This window comes from Oncorhynchus mykiss, chromosome 20, assembly GCF_057628025.1.
Source record: "Oncorhynchus mykiss isolate SJ-2025 chromosome 20, ASM5762802v1, whole genome shotgun sequence".
Classification (NCBI taxonomy): domain Eukaryota; kingdom Metazoa; phylum Chordata; class Actinopteri; order Salmoniformes; family Salmonidae; genus Oncorhynchus; species Oncorhynchus mykiss.
This window is the reverse complement of record NC_143041.1, coordinates 16,020,815-16,040,764: the sequence shown is the minus strand read 5'-3', so window position 1 is coordinate 16,040,764 and position 19,950 is coordinate 16,020,815. Positions and strand designations below refer to the sequence as shown.

The 19,950-nt window shown below is 41.7% G+C and overlaps 1 long non-coding RNA gene across 1 annotated transcript; it reads left to right on the top strand.

Annotated features, from left to right (window-relative positions):
* The first annotated feature begins 16,571 nt into the window (after nt 1–16,571).
* LOC110511226 (uncharacterized) lies at nt 16,572–19,651 on the top strand. The gene is made up of 2 exons (XR_002471696.3): nt 16,572–18,559; nt 18,706–19,651. It is a non-coding gene; the product is annotated as an uncharacterized LOC110511226 (long non-coding RNA).
* Nucleotides 19,652–19,950: the final 299 nt, after the last annotated feature.

Genomic DNA, 19,950 nt, shown 5'->3' with positions numbered 1-19,950 from the left:
AGTCAGGGAAAATCCAATAGCTTAAGCAAAACAAATCCAAAATAGATAGATTCCAGATGCCAATCAGCTAGCACACTAGTACTAAGCCAAAGTGGAGTTGCACAACTCCCGAAGCCTACTTCACAGAGAACATGCAGAAAACAAAAATGAGAACAGACAACGTACCACTGTTACACAATTAGAGCAAGCAGGTAAGATTATCTCTTTCATTTTGAGCCCACGGCAAGAAGGCACAAGAGCCTGCAGTGCTAACAGTTTCCCACTAGATAACCCAGCCACAAAGTCTGTGAAGCGCGTTAGCCAGCTTGAGCTAGCTACTGAGCTAGCATATGAACTTGGTAGCATAGAGTAGATCCTCCATATGATGTTGAAAATAGTGCATTGTGGGTAGTTCCAAAGATATCCAGAAATAAGTTAATAATTCTGTTAAAAAAACACAACTATGTTTCTAGTTATAGGTAACCAAATCGTGACTACAACTAAGTTACTAAGTCTTTGACCACACTGTGTTGTGACTAAAAAAAATAATAATGCTTGCTACCCTTTAAGAGAAAGATACTAACATTACTTGCAAAGTTTCCAACCCCCTAAACAGGAAACTCTCTGCAAATTTCAGGAGAGTCTATATCCCCTTCCCTTCCGAAATTTGAAAGATGTGAGGGCCTGCAAAATTGTGAATTATCCAAATAATCAGAGACGAAAAATCTACGTCCTGAATCAAAGTTCCTCGTTAGTCATCGCATCCCACAGCCTGTTGACAGACGGATGCTACAACCATTTATGTTAGAGATTAGAAGCCACAAGGAAGATGGGTATCGGCCATAACATAGTCGTCACCTCCGATAAACAATATGTAAACATAAACATAAGTATAAAGTATAAACAACTAGCCCAGGGAGCAGTGGTGCCGGGCTTCCCCCAAAATTGACCAACAAACAATTCTATAAAACATATCAAAGAATGTATCTTTCATATCTCTGTGTTTCATAATTTTGCTTCAATTTTCAAGAGACTGGACGTATCTCACCGGAGAAAGCATCCAAGCGAGCGAAACAGCACCCCCGTATGTGTAGAAAAGGTTCAAATTTATCTCACACTTTTTATTTAACCGTTCCTTTAATTGCACTTTTTTGTTCACGGTTCCTTTAATTGCAGGCGCCACTGAGTGAAGAACTTTGTGAAGAACTTTGAAAGTGTCTTCAAGTGCATTCGCAAAAACCATCAAGCGCTATGATGAAACAGGCTCCCTGAAGACCGCCACAGGTAAGGAAGAGCCAGAGTTACCTCTGCTGCAGGAAACGTTTATTAGAGTTACCAGCCTCAGATTGGAGCCCAAATAAATACTTCAGAGTTCAAGTAACAGACACATCTCAAAATCAACTGTTCAGAGGAGACTTACTTTGGCCAAGATACACGAGCAATGGACATTAGACCAGTGAAAATCTGTCCTTTTTTCCATATCACTGATTTTTGCAATAAAATGCTAATTAATTACTTAAAAATCGTACAATGTGATTTTCTGGATTTTTGTTTTAGATTCAGTCTCTTACAGTTGAAGTGTACCTATGATAAACATTACAGACCTCTACATGCTTTGTAAGTAGGGAAACCTGCAAAATCGTCAGTGTATCAAATACTTGTTCTCCCCACTGTGTATATATATATATTTTTACCCCAAATTTAATTTTTCTCCCCAAATTCATGGTATCCAATTGTTAGTAGTTACTATCTTGTCTCATCGCTACAACTCCCGTATGGGCTCGGGAGAGATGAAGGTTGAAAGCCATGTGTCCTCCGAAACACAACCCAACCAAGCCGCACTGCTTCTTAACACAGCGCGCATCCAACCCGGAAGCCAGTCGCACCAATGTGGTCGGAGGAAACACCGTGCACCTGGCAAGCTAGTTAGTGTGCACTGCGCCCAGCCCACCACAGGAGTCGCTAGTGCCTGATATTCAGACCACCTTTTGATATGAGACTCAAAATTGAGCTCAGGTGCATTCTGTTTCTGTTGATCATCCTTGATGTTTCTAAAACTTGGAATCCACCTGTGATAAATGTAATTGATTGGACATGATTTTGACAGGTGTGTGCCTTTCCAAGGTTCCACAGTTGACCGTGCATATCGGAGCTAAAACCAAGCCATGAGGTCAAAGGAATTGTCCATAGAGCTCTGAGACAGAATTGTGTCGAGGCACAGCATTGAAGGTCCCCAATAACAGTGGCTTCCATCATTCTTAAATGGAAGTAGTTTGGAACCACCAAGGATCTTCCTAGAGCTGGCTGCCTGGCAAAACCTGAGCGATCGGGGGAGAAGGGCCTTGGTCAGAGAGGTGACCAAGAACCCTATGTTCACTCTGACAGAGCTCCAGAGTTCCTCTGTGAAGATGGGAGAACCTTCCAGAAGGACAACCATCTTTGCAGCACTCCACCAATCAGGCCTTTATGGCAGGCTGGCCAGACAGAAGCCACTCCTCAGTAAAAGGCACATGACAGCCTGCTTGGAGCTTGCCAAAAGGCACCTAAAGGACTCTCAGACCATGAGAAACAATAGTGGCAGGGACTAAGAGTCTAGTCCGGATCGAGGCAAAGATGAACAGAGCAAAGTACAGAGGTCCTTGATGGAAATCTGCTTCAGATCGCTCAGGACCTCCGACTGGGGCGAAAATTCACCATCCAACAAGACAACGACCCTAAGCACACAGCCAAGTCAATGCAGGAGTGGCTGCATTTGGGACAAGACAGCCCCGAGCCCGGACTTGAACCCGATCGAACGTCTCTGGAGAGACCTGCAGCAATACTCCCCATCCAACCTGACAGAGCTTGAGAGGATCTGCAGAGAAGAATGGGAGACTGCCTAAATAAATGTGTGCCATGCTTGTAGCATCATACCCAAGAAGACTCGAGGCTGTAATCGTTGACAAAGGTGCTTCAACAAAGTACTGAGTAAAGGGTCCGAATACTTATGTCATATTTCCATTCATTTTTTTTTATAAATGCGCAAAAATGTCAACTGTTTTTACTTTGTCATTATGGGGTATTGTGTGTGTACATTGAGGTGAAAAAAATCTATTTAAAAAATGTGGGAAAAGTCAAGGGATCTAAATACTTTCTGAATATACTGTACTGTAGGTGCGCTCAGGAGGACTGGTAGCAGGTACAGGTTCCCTCTCCAGGGCTTGGCAAATGTCCACATCTACGTCCCAGAGCACAACTCGAGAGGGCAGAATTATGGGTGCACTCAAGACATACGTCTCTTTTAAAAAAAAACCTGGGCGACATGTCAGCGTGAAATTGAATCTGGTGGGAAAAAAGGGCCCGCTCACTGTCCGTAATGTACTCCACGGTTCCGATTGGTCGGTGATAATAAGAAATTTGTCCTGGGTCCCCATACCTACTTCTGAAGCGTCCACCTCCACCACGAAGGGTAGCGTAGGATCTGGATGTTTGAGCAATGGGGTGGAATTGAAACTTCCCTTCAGTAGGCAGAAGGCTTTGTCAACTGCAGGATTCCACCCCAACTTCCTGGGACCACCCTTGAGGTGGTCGAGCTAAAGATCTTACTGAATCGGCGGTAGAAGTTGACAAATCCCAAACTGTTGTAACTGGCCATGACCTGACAGCATCCATTTTCTTCTCATCCATGACTCATTACGCGCCGATCTGGTAATCCAAAAAGGAGACATCCTCCTGATAAAATTGGCCCTGCTACGCTTTGACATAGTTGGTTAACCAGAAGGCGTTCCTGGACTACTCTGATGTGAGAGACGTGATCCTCCAAGGTAGCAGAGTAGACCAGGATGTCGTTGATATACACGACCACCTGGCGACCAAGCATGTCCTGGAACACATCGTTGATGAATGCCTGGAACACTGGTGGAGCATTGAGCACTAATCCAAAAGGCATCACCAAGTACTTGTAGTGACCAGACATGGTGCTGAAGGCCATCTTCCATTCATCCCACTCCCAGATGCGGATCAAATTTTAGGCACTCCATAGGTCCAACTTGGTTAACAAAAAAAACGGGTCCCCGCTGAGTTGTTAGATTGTGGCCGACACCAACTGGAGAGGGTATCGGTACTTCGTGGTGATGGAATTCAGATTTCTTTATTAATCAATGCGCAACCTTCCGTCCTTCTTGGCCACGAAGAAGAAGCCTGCCGACGTAGGGGAGGTGGACGTGCGAATGAAACACTGCTGAAGTGCACCCTGGATGTACTACTCATAGCCTTGGTTTCAGCCACTGACAGTGGGGTGGATGCAGCCGCGCAGAGATCGAAGGCACAGTCTCAGGGGCAATAAGGAAGACCGGTGGTATGGGTCTTGGGGAAAAAACTCCTGAAGATCCTGGTATACCTCCGGGATGTTGGGCTGAAGGGCAACCACAGGACTCTCAACCGACATGGAACCACAGGGAAAGGAAAAGTAGGTCTTCCGGCATTTGAGTGTCCCGACTGTGATTTTCATTGTCGGCCATGAGATGGCGGAATTTTGACAGTAAAGCCATTCGAGGCCGAGCACGATCTTGTGTACGGGTGCACTGATGATGCGGAAAGAAAGCTTTTCTTGGTGTGTGTGTGTGTCCCGGATCCTAGTGGTTGACTATCGAGTGCTTGAACTGGACAAGGAGAGGAGAGCGGGTATGAGGGGATGTTAAGGTAGGAGGCGAGGGCCTGTTCAATAACATTCCCTGTTGCACCAAAGTCCACTAGAGCTAGAAGGCCAGCATCCCAGAGTCGCCTCTTCACTGTTGACATTGAGACTGTTTTTTTGCGGGTACTATTTAATGAAGCTGCCAGTTGAGGACTTGTGAGGCGTATGTTTCTCAAACTAGACACTCTAATGTACTTGTCCTCTTGCTCAGTTGTGCACCGGGGCCTCCCACTCCTCTTTCTATTCTGGTTTGCGCTGTTCTGTGAAGGGAGTAGTACACAGCGTTGTACGAAATCTTTAGTTTCCTGGGAACTTCTTGCATGGAATAGCCTTAATTTCTCAGAACAAGAATAGACTGTTAGATAGATAGAAGTTCTTTGTTTCTGGCAATTTTGAGCCTGTAATTGAACCCACAAATGCTGATGCTCCAGATACTCAACTGGTCTAAAGAAGGCCAGTTTTATTGAATCAGAACAACAGTTTTCAGCTGTGCTAACATAATTGTGAAAGGGTTTTCAATTAGCCTTTTTAAAAATGATAAACTTGGATTAGCTAACACAACGTGCCATTGGAAAAGAGGAGTGATGGTTGCTGATAATGGGCCTCTGTATATCTGTAGATATTCCATTTAAAAAATCAGCTGTTACCAACTGCAATAGTCATTTGCAACATTAACAATGTCTACACTGTATTTCTGATCAATTTGTTATTTTAAATGGACAAAAAAAAATATTTTCTTTAAAAAACAAGGACATTTCTAAGTGACCCCTAACTTTTGAACTGTAGCGTATATTCATGAGCTCACCTTGACTGACAGCTCTTTGAAATGCCTATGTCGAGAAACTTGGATGCAGTCAGCAATGTTCCAGTAAAATCATCTGAAAATAATTTGGTGACACACAAAGCAACTCAAACAACATAAAAATTGCATCCGTTGCTAGATTTCAATCTAACGTGCAACAAATTTTCATGACAATGTGCATTTTGCCACCAGATATGTGTTCCCATCATAGTGACCTATTGTGGATAAAAGGCTGTGTAAAATAAAACATTTAACTCTACTGATGGTTTTATCACAAACTGCTGTGTTTATATATAGAAAACATGCTCACTCTGGTCTTGGGATGTGTGCTCTATCCAACAGCTCGCAGATACAGTGCGGATAGGCTACCTGCATTGAGATTATTATGGATAAGAGCGATATAGTTTTTGTCAAACGACAGCCAAGCATCGATCATCATTCACCAGAATAAGATATTTATTGGAAAGGAGCATCACGTGCACTTTCACCACCCTGTGAAGTCCATAACTTATTTGATCTGTAGCTTAATAAACTGCATGGTTTTCCAAGTCGTAGTGGATGACCACACAACATATCATCACGTGCCTTCGATATGATAGTTATTATCTCAATATTTGTACAGAAAGGCACTTCCACCACCATTTATTGCATAATTAGTTTACTGACACAACGATCAAACCATGTCGAATGAACAAATTGTTGCCATTTATAAAATTGTGCCAGCATATCCTGTTTCCATCAGCTCGGTTATTACTTTTTTTTTCATGCGTCAGGTAATTCATCTGCATGAAATGGTTGGATGGAAACTTGGTTATTGATATCCATTTTTACACAGCCTACTCTCCTGTTTGGCATGTCTCTTGTGATGCAGTTCACAGCATCACTGATGGATGTGTTGACGTGACAACTGGGTCAGAGTTTTGAACGACCCTTCCCGCTCTTTTGTTCCAGGCTGGATGAAGCCCTAGCTAGCCAGTAACTAGCTAACACTAGGGATGTTACGTTTGATACTGGAGCGCTGAGGCATGCGTCGAAATGAGCAGCTAACGTTGAAAGAGTGTGCCGATCCGTCTATCACTTTATCAGTTGTATGTCATCGATGGCGTCCAGAGCTTCGTTTGATGACGTGCTTTTTCGAGCAAAATGCGAGACCCCACTGACATCAAGGTGCTTTCTGCTTTCAAATGTCAACCTCTACTGGACACTGTACTTAAAAATATGGTTTGGATTTTGTACATGTGTTTTCACCTGACTGGTAGCTTAGCAGGTAGAGTAGGGAACTATAGAACATTTCAGGGTATGATATCGAATCCTTTTGAAGGCACACTGTTTTGCACTGTTGCTCAAATAATTTGTTATTTAGTATAAGCTTAAGCGTCCCAAATAATGCCATAGATTCCCTTTTTGAAAAATGTGTGAACTTGAAGGCATAAATGGAAGCATTATGGAAGATGCAAACCTGGTATTCCAACTGATTATATGCTACTAAACCCAAACAACTTCCATTATCGCTGTGCTACACAATTTTTCTGAAAATGGTGGAGGAAAACAACTCTAATCACACGCTGCTATTTATTGCTAATCGGCAAATGTCACTAATGTACATTCTGAACCGATAATGAAGCTCAGCGTAACAGTTTCTCCGCACAATTTGGTGAATGCTCCTAAGTCAGTTTTTTCCCCTCTCCCGTCACTAGCCAACACCAGATACAGATGAAAGGGGAAACATAGGTATCTTTGCCATAGATTAATAGTGTAAACATTTTATTATACTTGCTGACATCTCACAGTTCAATTATTGGCACCAGTATTGTAGCTACTGTATCTAGCTACATCAAACACGCCTTCTACGATGTTGGTTACAAGGCGGTGCTTAATTAGGTAAGAGAATGTTTGAATATATTCAAATGAGAGTTGGGGTGATGTCCCACCGCAAATTGTAGACTGCAAATTGACCACAAGAAGCCCAATCAGTTATTTCATTAAAACATAATCATTTCAAACCTTGCTTACATTTTGTATACAATCTCTCCATAATGTGTGGGAACAGATTTAGAAAATTCAAATCACTTGGAGCTGATTTCCTGGTGTTTTTACAGTCACATACCCCCCCCCCCCCTATACCCCCCCCCCCCTGCCCTATGCCTTACTAATCTCACTTTTGAATACAGGTGTTTGACATGGGAGAGGGGACCAGGATGATCAAACTTGTATCAATGTAAAGGCAACAGTAATTAAAAAAATGACTTTTAGTCATCATGAATGACGTGATTGACTGTTTTTGTGAAATTGAATAGGAGGGTTATATTTGCATATTGTGTTCTTTATTGAGTAGTATGCTCTCCTTGCTTTCTATGCCAGTGTTGTGTTTTGATAGTGATGTCAAACCACCCTGATGCGCTGATGTTAAGACCGAGGTAGGTTTAATTGCTGGTATGGTTAAATTTGATCTCTCGTAGGGTGAAGTTGTATTTATTTCCTTTCCCCAAACTCAAAATGTCTTCCCGCAGCTATGGTTGCACTGCAAAATGATGCAAAAGTATGCAACCCAAAATGTCAGCCAAATGCTGCCATTTTGCATAACTAATTGTGATCTTGCATTACATACTTACATCCGGTATGAATGAAGCTTCATGGAGTACAACACTACATAATGAAACTGATAGTGGTCTGACTGACTAATCCACAGGTCCTGACCAGCTCTGGCCAATGAGAATGAAGCTGCAGTCTGCCAATCAACCAGAAGAGGTCAGTATAGAAACTTAAAGCAACAATCTCTCTCTCTCTCTCTATCACTCTCTCTCGACAAAGCACTTTAGCTACCACCTGTTGTCAGCTCTGTCAAGTGCTCTTGGGGCTGTCCAATTGTTAGATGTTTGGGTGGGAATAATGCTGTAGAAGGATTAGGGTTGGATTAACAATAATTCTGATAAAACGGAGAGCTCTCGTTGGTAATCCCCGTCTCTCCGGAACTCTCCTCTCCTGTCTCTCTGGAATTCTCTCCTCTCTCTCTCCTTCCCTCCTTTCTTTCATGCCTCGCTCCCTGTAAGAAGACCTCCCTGCCAGCATATTTTTTTCCTGACAGATGGCTGACCGTAGCAGTTCTATAGTTGGGTTATAGCCTTCTAGTCCGCTACTGGGCTGTCCCAAAGTGTGTGTTTATTATGACATAAACAGGAGAGAACCATAGTTCCCATCAGGTCATATCTCTGTCCTTATCATATGTCACTGAACAGACTGACAGCATTTTTATTCTATGGAATGTTACATATAAACTTTATGATTTAGCCAACTCACTTGTTATTGTTGTCATGCAATGTTTATTCATACTGTCCTTTGTGGATGCACCTTCTTCAAAGGACTCTGTCCCTGTATGGCTGACACAAAACCATGCTCACAACATTAACCAAGTCAACCAGTGGCGGTCAGGGCCATTTTTAAGAGGAGTGAGGATGATTATTGCACACTTTCGACCTGCATCTAGCTGATCTAGGGTGTAATCATTAGTCCAACAGTTGAAAACGAGAGTTTCTATTGAACAAATTCAGGTATGTTTATCCCTGTTTTGATCCGTTTGCTTCCGTTTAGGTATCTTTTTTCCACAGAAACGGCGAAATGAATACACCCCTGATCACATGCAAACAGTTCAGTTTCATAGTTTCACAGTTCAGTTCCACAGTTCAGTTTCCTTTTCCCTTCGCTCGTTGACTTCAATGCACAACACTTCATCATAACAGCTACACACAGCATACATTGTTGTCACCATATTAAATAAAGTAACGTCATAGTCAACATACTGTAGATAATAAAACTAATGTGTTAGTAAACCCGCTACAATCATGCAGTACAGTCAGTAAGTAATTAGCAGTTACTCTGCCTTCATTTTGAAGAACTCTTCAATTTGTTTAAAACTGTTAAACTATTAGAGAGAATGCAGTAGACTGCATCCATCAAAGCAGTGATTTATGACCTATTTTATGGGTCACGTGGTTATGCCCATATATGTACATCCTGTCCTTCCGTTCTCACGCTACCGAGTGAGTGCTTATGCCCATATATGTACATCATGTCATTCCATTCTCACGCTATCGAGTGAGTGTTTATTTAACCAGATAGTGCATCTGTTTATGTTAAAGCTTAAAGCTGTCATGATGGTTGATGTGTAGTGACCTCGTTGAACTGTGGAATGTGTTTGGACATTTCAAAGATTATGGCCACCCTGTTGTATATGAAACAGTAATGGGTATTGGTCAGACGGAGTATAAGTAAGAGCTGTGAACCCTACAAACGACCTCGATAAACCCCCAGAACACTAAATAAGAAATTTAAATAAACCGAGAACACTAAACAAGAAATTAAACATGTCTCCTAGACCAATTGTAGGTGTGTCTCGTGTCAAGAACACAATGACAAAAACATTGAGGACATTCTGTGTGAGGCCCCTGATTGTTTTAATAGAGTGCTGGATATCAGTGATGGACATATGGGTTACATTTTCCAACCGGAGGATTCACCTGTGACGATTTTCACAGACAGCGGCCACAGCCCCCTTTATCAAACAAAACCCGGGGGTTTTTCTCCTGCGCTGTGTATGAGAGAATGTCTTAAAAACTTCTTATGGCTGCAATCCCGTTAACGGGATCGATATGACAACAGCCAGTGAAAGTGCAGTGCGCCAAATTCAAAACAACATAAATCTCATAACTAAAATTCCTCAAACATACATGTATTTTACCCCGTTTTAAAGCTAATCTTGTTGTTAATCCCACCACAGTGTCCGATTTCAAATAGGCTTTACAGCGAAAGCACCACAAACGATTATGTTAGGTCACCATTAACTCACAGAAAAACACAGCCATCTTTACAGCCAAAGAGAGGAGTCACAAAAAGCACAAATAGAGATAAAATGAATCACTAACCTTTGATGATCTTCATCAGATGACACTCATAGGACTTCATGTTACACAATACATATATGTTTTGTTTGATAAAGTTCATATTTATATTTTTAAAAATCCCACTATACATTGGCGCTAGTTCACTAGTTCCAAAAACATCCGTTGATATTGCAGAGAGCCACATCATTTTGCAGAAATACTCATTATAAATGTCGATGAAAATTCAAGTGTTAGACATGGAAATATAGATATACTTCTCCTTAACTGCCCGAGGCCTATGAGCATAGTGTTTCTTGCAAAGCATGCTTGATGCTCTTGGACCTCGCCCCTAGAAAGTGGCCACTGGTATTGGCTATTCTGTGTCACCAAACAGGGCTTTGCAGGAGAGAGCGGCCAACGGAATGGTGTAATCCATCAACCGGTGTAGATAGAAGTAAGAAGGAAACATGCTGGTTACATAGATGGGTAACACTTCATTTGGATAGTCCATCTGTAGATGTTCTACAGACTCTCCGTAACATTTCAACTAACTATCCACTAACCCTAGATCTAAATCCTAACATTAACCCTTATCCTACCCTAAATGTAATCCTTGCCCTTACGCTAACCTTAAGGGGAGAGAGTTTTAACTTGGAGGGCACTTGGGTAAGCAAGCACAAAAACTACCGAATGTTAGGTGAACTGGGCCAGAGAGCCAAACTAGCAGTGTGGCAGGCCGCTAGAGCGTTATGCCTAGGTTAGCAGCAGTGTTGACTGGACACTTGAACTTGTGGCGAAATCCTGCACGGAGCCTTCACCGTGCGCTGCCACTTAAAGAGCGCATCAGCAGTAAGGAAGGAGGAAACAAAGACTCTCTTTGGGGAGGAGCTCTTGGTTGGCGCGACAGTTTGGTTGTGTGTGCTATGCTGCAGAAGTTTGTTTTATTTTCAGCGTGTGTAGTTTATAAAGTATTTAACTCAATCATCGGTGTGACAGCTCTAGGTCGTGGTTGTTATCGTATGGTTGTTATCCTATGGGACCTCGCCGGTTATGGATCGCATGGATTAGTAGCAACATTGTTGCGAAGTTTTGACATACAAACCAACAAACCGTCGGACTGTCAGACAGTACACCAGCAAGCCTGAAGAGCACAGCTAAGATCTCTCTTGTTCTCTTTCTCTCCAGTGCTTTACCCTGCAACAGACTTTCTATTTTTCAAATGCACTTCCCATTGAAGTTCATTAGAGCTGGACTATTATTGCTCTGCCAGAAGTATTTGGGTGGACATTTTAGTTAAAAAGGAGGTTGTTTGCAAGTTGTGTATTGTTATTTGAACTGTATTGAGGTGGGGTGTACTAATGACATGTGGCCGAGAAGATTGTGGACATTTTTCCTCGTAGAGTGCAATGTAATCATGTGGTTAGAGCATTGGACTAGTTAACTGTAAGGTTGCAAGATTGGATCCCCCGAGCTGACAAGGTGAAAATCTGTCGTTCTGCCTCTGAACAAGGCAGTTAACCCACCGTTCCTAGGCCGTCATTGAAAATAAGAATGTGTTCTTAACTGACTTGCCTAGTTAAATAAAAGGTATAAAACATTTTTTTTAAATCGGCAAACAATCAGCGCCCAAAAATACCGATTAACCTGTTGGATCTCTAGGGGCGCTATTTCATTTTTGGATAAAAAACGTTCCCGTTTTAAGCGTGATATTTTGTCACGAAAAGATGCTCGACTATGCATATTCTTGACAGTTTTTGAAAGAAAACACTCTGAAGTTTCAGAATCTGCAAAGATATTGTCTGTAAGTGCCCCAGAACTCATTCTACAGGCGAAACCAAGATGATGCGTCAACCAGGAAATTAGCAGAATTTCTGAAGCTCTGTTTTCCATTGTCTCCTTATATGGCTGTGATTGCGCAAGGAATGAGCCTACACTTTCTGTCGTTCCCCCAAGGTCTTAGCAGCATTGTGACGTATTTGTAGGCATATCATTGGAAGATTGACCATAAGAGACTACATTTTCCAAGTGTCCGCCTGGTGTCCTGCGTGGAATTCGGTGCGCAATTGCCAGCTGCTTGTACTTTTCCATTTGATTGAGGGGAGAAACCATGCGTCCAAGAACGATATATCAATGAAGAGATATGTGAAAAACACCTTGAGGATTGAGTCTAAACAACGTTTGCCATGTTTTCAGTCGATATTATGGAGTTAATTTGGAAAAAAGTTCGCGTTTTGAGGACTGAATTTTCGGGTTTTTTTGGTAGCCAAATGTGATGTATAAAATGGAGCTATTTCTAATACACAAAGAATACTTTTGGAAAAACTGAGCATCTGATATCTAACTGAGAGTATCCTCATTGAAAACATCAGAAGTTCTTCAAAGGTAAATTATTTTATTTGAAGGCTTTTATGTTTTTGTTGAAATGTTGCGTGCTGGATGCTAACGCTAATGCTAACGCTAAATGCTACGCTAGCTAGCTACTTTTACACAAATTATTGTTTTCCTATGGTTGAGAAGCATATTTTGAAAATCTGAGATGACAGTGTTGTTTACAAAAGGCTAAGCTTGAGAGATGGCATATTTATTTCATTTCATTTGCGATTTTCATGAATAGTTAACGTTGCGTTATGGTAATGAGCTTGAGTCTGTATTCCTGATACCGGATCCGGGATGGGGAGATCAGAGAGGTTAACAATTGTTATGAAAACTTGAAATCGGCCCTAATTAATCGGCCATTCCGATTAATCAGTCGACCTCTAGTTCATAGACACAACAAAGGCTTTTACGAGGAGCCTGCCTGTTACTCGAATGCAGTAGAAGCCAAGATAAGTTGCTAGTTAGCATTAAACTTCTTATAAAAAAACAATCAATCAATCATAATCACGAGTTATAACTACTAATCCAGGTTAGCAGGCAATATTAACCAGGTGAAATTGTGTCATTTCTCTTGCGTTCATTGCACGCAGAGTCAGGGTATATGCAACAGTTTGGTCAGCCTGGCTCATTGCGAACAAATTTGCCAGAATTTTACAGAATTATGACATAACATTGAAGGTTGTGCAATGTAATAACAATATTTAGACTTGGGGATGCCACCCGTTAGATAAAATACCGAACGGTTCCGTATTTCACTGAAATAATAAATGTTGTGCTTTCGAAATTATAGTTTCCGGATTCGACCATATTAATGACCAAAGGCTCGTATTTCTGTGTGTTGTGTTATAATTAAGTCTGATTTGATAGAGCAGTCTGACTGAGCAGCAGCAGGCTCGTAATCATTCATTCAAACAGCACTTTTGTGCGTTTTGCCAGCAGCTCTTCGCAAGCACAGTGCTGTTTATGACTTCAAGCTTATCAGCCTAATGGCTGGTGTAACCGATGTGAAATGGCTAGCTAGTTCGCTGGGTGTGCGCTAATTTCAAACGTAACTCGCTCTGAGACTTGGAGTAGTTATTCCCCTTGCTCTGCAAGGGCCGCGGCTTTTGTGGAGCGATGGGTAACACTGCTTCGAGGGTGGCTGTTGTCGATGTGTTCCTGATTCGAGCCCAGGTAGGGGCAGGGAGAGGGACGGAAGCTATACTGTTACACTGGCAACACTATAGTGCCTATAGGAACATCCAATAGTCAAAGGTATATGAAATACAAATGGTATAGAGATAAATAGTCCTAACTATATTAACTACAACCTAAAACCTCTTACCTTGGAATATTGAAGTCTCATGTTAAAAAGGAACCACAAACTTTCATATGTTCTCAGCAAGGAACTTAAACTTTAGCCTTTTTTACATGGCACATATTGCACTTTTACTTTCTTCTCCAACACTTTGTTTTTGCATTATCTAAACCAAATTAAACATGTTTCATTATTTATTTGAGGCTAAATTGATTTTATTGATGTATTATATTAAGTTAAAATAAGTGTTCATTCAGTATTGTTGTAATTGTCATTATTACAACAAAAACAATTGGTTGATTTTAATCGGTATCGGCGTTGAAAAATCGTTATCGGTCGACCTCTTCTATGAACACCCCCCACATTCATACCCTCTGCACTCCTCCACTGGAAGATAATACATATGACTGCAAATCCTCTGCTGATGACTGGGTTCTTTCTTGTATGAAGTTCTGTTCAATTGCTCTGCTATTATTATTATTATTATTATTATTATTATTATTATTATTATTATTACTATTATTGTATGAGGTATTCTTGGTGGGGTTACCCCTGTGCTGTGATGTGGGTTTTATAGGGTGTGTATTCTCTTTTCTCTCCACTGGCTATCTGGTAAACAGGCTAAACTCTGGGCAGTCTCTTCTGCTGATGTGTGTGGGTCTGGTAGTGGTACTCTCTCTATTCTACTCTTTTCCTTTCGGCATGGTTAATACCTGCCCGGCGCCTGAACAAAAGCTTTATCTTTACCCCTGTCTAATAAATACTGCTACCAACTATTTAGGAGGACGGGAGACCCACGGTAAACATTTTAATAAAGGCATTTATAGTAAAATATAATTAGTCATGGGAATGAGAGGGCTACTTACGCCATGTTGGGAAGGGATCACAGCAGTGATTTGAATGAGGGTATGAAGCATGAGTTAAGGTGTTCAGAGGCTTGACTTCAGTGCAGGACCTGGGTTGAGATGTTCAGAGGATTCAGTTCAGGACAAGATCATCATGGATGGATGGTGTTGGAGAAGAACTCAACTCTTCCAATGAGGACAGGATTTGACTGGGAAGACCAAAAAAAACAACTTAAAACACAGACAAAATAGCTAAGAATGGGTTAGTCAAAGCAAGAATTTCAATCACATTTATGTGGAATAATGTGATTGTTATTAAAACTACATGCAGTAATGAGAGAATTGACAGGGCTACTCAGTGTGTCACGCCCTGACCTTAGAGACTTTTTAGGTCTCTATTTGGTTTGGTGAGGGTGTGATTTGGGTGGGCATTCTATCTTCTATGTTTTTGTAATTCTATGTTTTGGCCGGGTATGGTTCTCAATCAGGGACAGCTGCCTATCGTTGTCGCTGATTGGGAATCATACTTAGGCAGCATTTTCCCCTTTTGTCATTGTGGGAAGTTGTCTTTGTTAGGGGCACTGTAGCCCTTGTAAGCTTCACGTTCATTTTTGTTGTTTCTTGTTTTGTTGGCGACATTTTACTAAATAAAAGAAAATGTACGCTCGCCACGCTGCACCTTGGTCTTCCTTGAACGACGGCCGTGACACAGTGCTTGGAGAGGAAATATTCAGTGAGCCAGTGAATGAGAGGGCACATGAGACATGGCTTCAGTTCAGTACAGAGTTGACACTGGAAGTGGAGTAGTCATCTCCTCTTAAATCAGGGAACAGGAGGGCATTTCGCTGTAAATAGCAGATACTGTACGTTCCATTACAACAGTGCCATCATAGGTTTGGGTTCAAGTTTCTCCATTAAGTTCAACTCCGACAAAGTCAAACACAGACTGCGCATCTCGCCCACTTGACACATCAAAGTAGCCCAAGAAAAGTTCATGAATAAAGCCCGGATCATCCGCATACCTGACAACAACTGCAAGTGACAGCTGATGTCTGTGGTTTCCTCCATTTGCCAATGTGAAAAAAAATAGACTGTGTCAACCTCTCTTTTAATCTCACTTTTAATGGATTTATTTCGACATCACAGAGAAAACAGAAGAAATGTCCATGTGCTCAGCAAGTAAAGCGTAATAATGTGAAATTACCTCTGCAAGCTCCTAGTAGTTGCCCTTGTTAGCGGAACTTTCCCTCATCTTGTCCCCTTGCTTCGTCCCACAAAATACATGTCTGGTTTGAGGTCTCTGTAAACTATGCCAAGATGGTGCAGGTGGTCGAGGGCCAGAGCCAGCTCTGCTAGGTAGAATTTGACATCTTCCTCTATAAACATAACCTAGTGAGAACTGGACACATTTTACTGTCTGTTCTGGCCTCGGAAGGAAGAGTCACAGTCAACACAACTCCTAATACAACATTATATCATATTATTACTAAATACAGTTAACAGCTACAGTACACATAAAATAATATTATATACATTATATTAAGTTAACACTATTTACACATTTAAATACAGCCATATTGTTGTACATTGTGGCCAGTTTATTAGGTACAACACTCCGTTCACAATAATGGTTCGCTCCGACAGACAGTGAGTCACGTGACCGTGGCTTGCTATATAAAGCAGGCAGACAGGCATCGAGGCATTCAGTTACTGTTTGATTGAACGTTAGAATGGGGAATATGACTGACTTAAGCCACTGCGTGTGGTATGATCGTCGGTGCCAGGCGCTCGGCGCCGTATCCTTAGAAACGTCTGGCCTCTTTGGGTTTTCACGCACGACAGTGCCTAGGGTTTACCCGAGAATGGTGCGACAAACAAAAACATCCAGTCAGCGACAGTCCTGTGGCTGAAAACAGCTTGTAGATGACAGAGGTCAAAGGAGAATGGCAAGAATTGTGCAAGCTAATAGGCGGGCCACAAACCGACAAATAATGGCGCTGTACAACAGTGGTGTGCAGAACGACATCTCGGAATGCACAACTCATCATAATAGATGGGCTATTGCAGCAGACGACAACACCAGGTTCCACTCTTATCAGCTAAAAACAAGAAGCGGCTCCAGTGGGAACACGATCGCCCACATTGGACAATTGAGGAGTGAAAAAACATTGCCTGGCCCGACGAATCCCGGGTGCTTGAGGCATTACGCCGAGAGTCAGGATTTGGCGTAAGCAGTCCATGGCCCCACCCTTCCTGGTGTCAATGGCTGGTGGCCTGTACCAATGCCAACTCTTACATGCACAAAAATGCAGTACCCCTGTTTCTCCAACCTTCTAGTTGTGTTGCACAGGTTGAATATGCAGAATCTGATGTGGGCAATGAAAGGGCTTCTTCAACAAAAAATTCACTACATTGTCGTTAGCGTTATCTAGCCATTCTGGTGGAAAAAACTGCACTCTAGTAGTAAAGTTAGCAGGGCAAATTTAAATAAATGTCCCTAATGCTACAACAGAATGTAGTTCTAAAACCAAGAAAACAATATATAATCTGCCTGCTCCGTCTCCTGCAGATTGAAGAAACTAATTTGAATGGAATAATATCGTAAAAATGCTAAAAAATAACTATTCAATATCTCAATATATCCTACAATGTCACCAACTCGGCAAGCTTCTAAATCACACGTGTAGTACTAGGTACATTTTCTGATCATTTGCTTGGATGGACATGTCAGTTCATTCAGCAATAGCTTTGAATGGTTGAAGGATGTCCTCCGGAATTCATCATAATTACCATGTACTGTAGGTCTATGAAGGGGGGGGGGGTGAGGAGCACGAGCCACAGGTTTTGTATTGAATTCAATGTATGCAGAAAAGGAAGGAAAATAGCTGTCCTCCGGCTATACCGTGGTGCTACCCTAGAAGGTGCTATTGAGACTACTGTTTTAATCAGGTATTTGGTGACGTGAATGTATTTAATATAGTTTTATCAAAAAGGATAACTTTTTCGCTCACACTCTTACCCTGGCAGATCTCTCCATGGTGTAGGCCAGGCCAGAGTGAACAATGTCCTTCTCAGAAGCTCCTGGAGTGGAGAGGAAGGAAATATGTGTTGTCAAACTGCCAACATATTGCATAATGTGTGTGTGTGTGTGTGCTCACAGCAACTCTGGCCTGGAAGTCAGCGGTGGGAACAACAGGGATCGGCCCTCCCTGTTTTCCAAACTTCCTCTCCAAACTCTCCTGAACGGACACTGAGAGACAGCGAGGGATAGAGAGGGAAATAGTTAGATGGCAATGTAGCAATGTAACCTGATCATTGGCAACCATCGTATTTTCAAGTATATCCAATCGATCAACATTCATCCCTGAAGTTTCATCTGGGTTCACTCACACATTTCAGATTAGTATCGTTTTCATTCCGTCAAAACCTGAACGTCAGAAAGGCTCTGGCACGTCACCTTAATGTAACCTACGTTATATACGGGAGTGGCCAGCGGAAATATCACCAGTTACACTTCTTTCACGGTCATCTTTTCAGTTGTCCTTACAACTCTGAAAACACGGAGACCATTTCCTAGAGAGGACACAGTACTGTATCTCCTGCTACACAGAGGTTGTTAAAGGAAGAGGAAAAGTCTTCAGAACTGAACGAACACAGATCTTCTACAGACAGAGAGACGAGATCAGAAAGCGGACACACAGCTCCAGAGTGAGTACAGATGAAAGACTTCCAATATTAGTCAAGGAAATACACGGCCCTGCTCCTAATATTTAACCTGGCTATTTTGTGAAAGAGAATATGTTGTTAATGAGTGACCTAGATAATAAATACATTAACATTCATCTTTATTACAGGTGGTAGTAAACAGTCAAAGGAAATCTAGTCGCCACATCTAGAAATGGCAGAGGTAAAACAACTGAACAATTTGCCCCCCCTCATCCCCTACCCTGAGGGGATGACAGATGAAAAGGAAAAGAAAATATATAAAAAAAACATTTTGCAGGGAAAGCCAGAGACTTTATATCGTGATGAAAGAAAAAATGCTCCATGCGACCTCATTTTCTACACAACAAATGGTTCTACATGGGAAGAGGAAATACTGAAACACTATCCTGAGGGAAAACGGTGGGATGAAAGATCTAAGGAATATTTCAAACAACTGAAAACGAAGGCAGGCACTATAAATGTGTATTATACTACTGGGATAATCATGGTGCAGGATAATAGTGAGACGTTAAAGATATTCCCAAATGATTTCCCAGCCTTGAGAGAGAGAGTGAGACAGAGCGTCGAGACGACAGAGGATGTCGAGAAGAAAATGGCAGAGCTAGGCATTGAGGAAAGAGGAGAGCAGAGGAAAAGAGAGAGCGAGGACATAAAAGAGGAAGACATAAAACAGGAAGACATAAAGGTGGAAATAAAGGAAGAGGTGGATGGAGGAAAAGGGAAGCACTGAACATTCCAGGGCAGATCAGAAGAGAAACATTATTTGATGAACAACTATGCTAAAGCCTGCTGTTCCTCTCACCTTATTATTTGAATGTTGTATCTTTTACCTTTTAATGTTTGTTTTTTATTGAGCTTGTATGAAAAATGCATTCATAAGTGCTCACCATCATCATTATCTTGCTTTGGTTATAGTTTAGCACTTTCCCAATGATAAAGGTGCTTAAAGCAAAAAGGTGGTGGTCCCTGTGAATTTCCCCAGCAATATGTGTTTCATATTGTTTCAAAATGTGTGCTCTAAAATGTATCAAGATTTTTGAAACGCAATTCTAATAAAGTTTGATTTAACAAGTGTCAGGACGTACTACATATACAGTACCCTGCCCCCATATCCCAATTTTTGCCACCTGTAAGTGAGAAACCTACATGCCAAGTACTGACCGTGTATTGTGTTCCCTGTGGTTAAAGAACAGAGCAGAAGCGCTGAACTCTGTTCAGAACTCAGACCTACAGGTTATGGAACATTTGCTCTTTTAGTATTTCTGCAGTATGTTTCCTCAAGGTGAAGGCTTCCCACTTCTATGTCAAAGATAATGCAACAAAAACACTTTAGTGAATACTACAGTAATGTGCCCAAAAACACAACAGTAAAC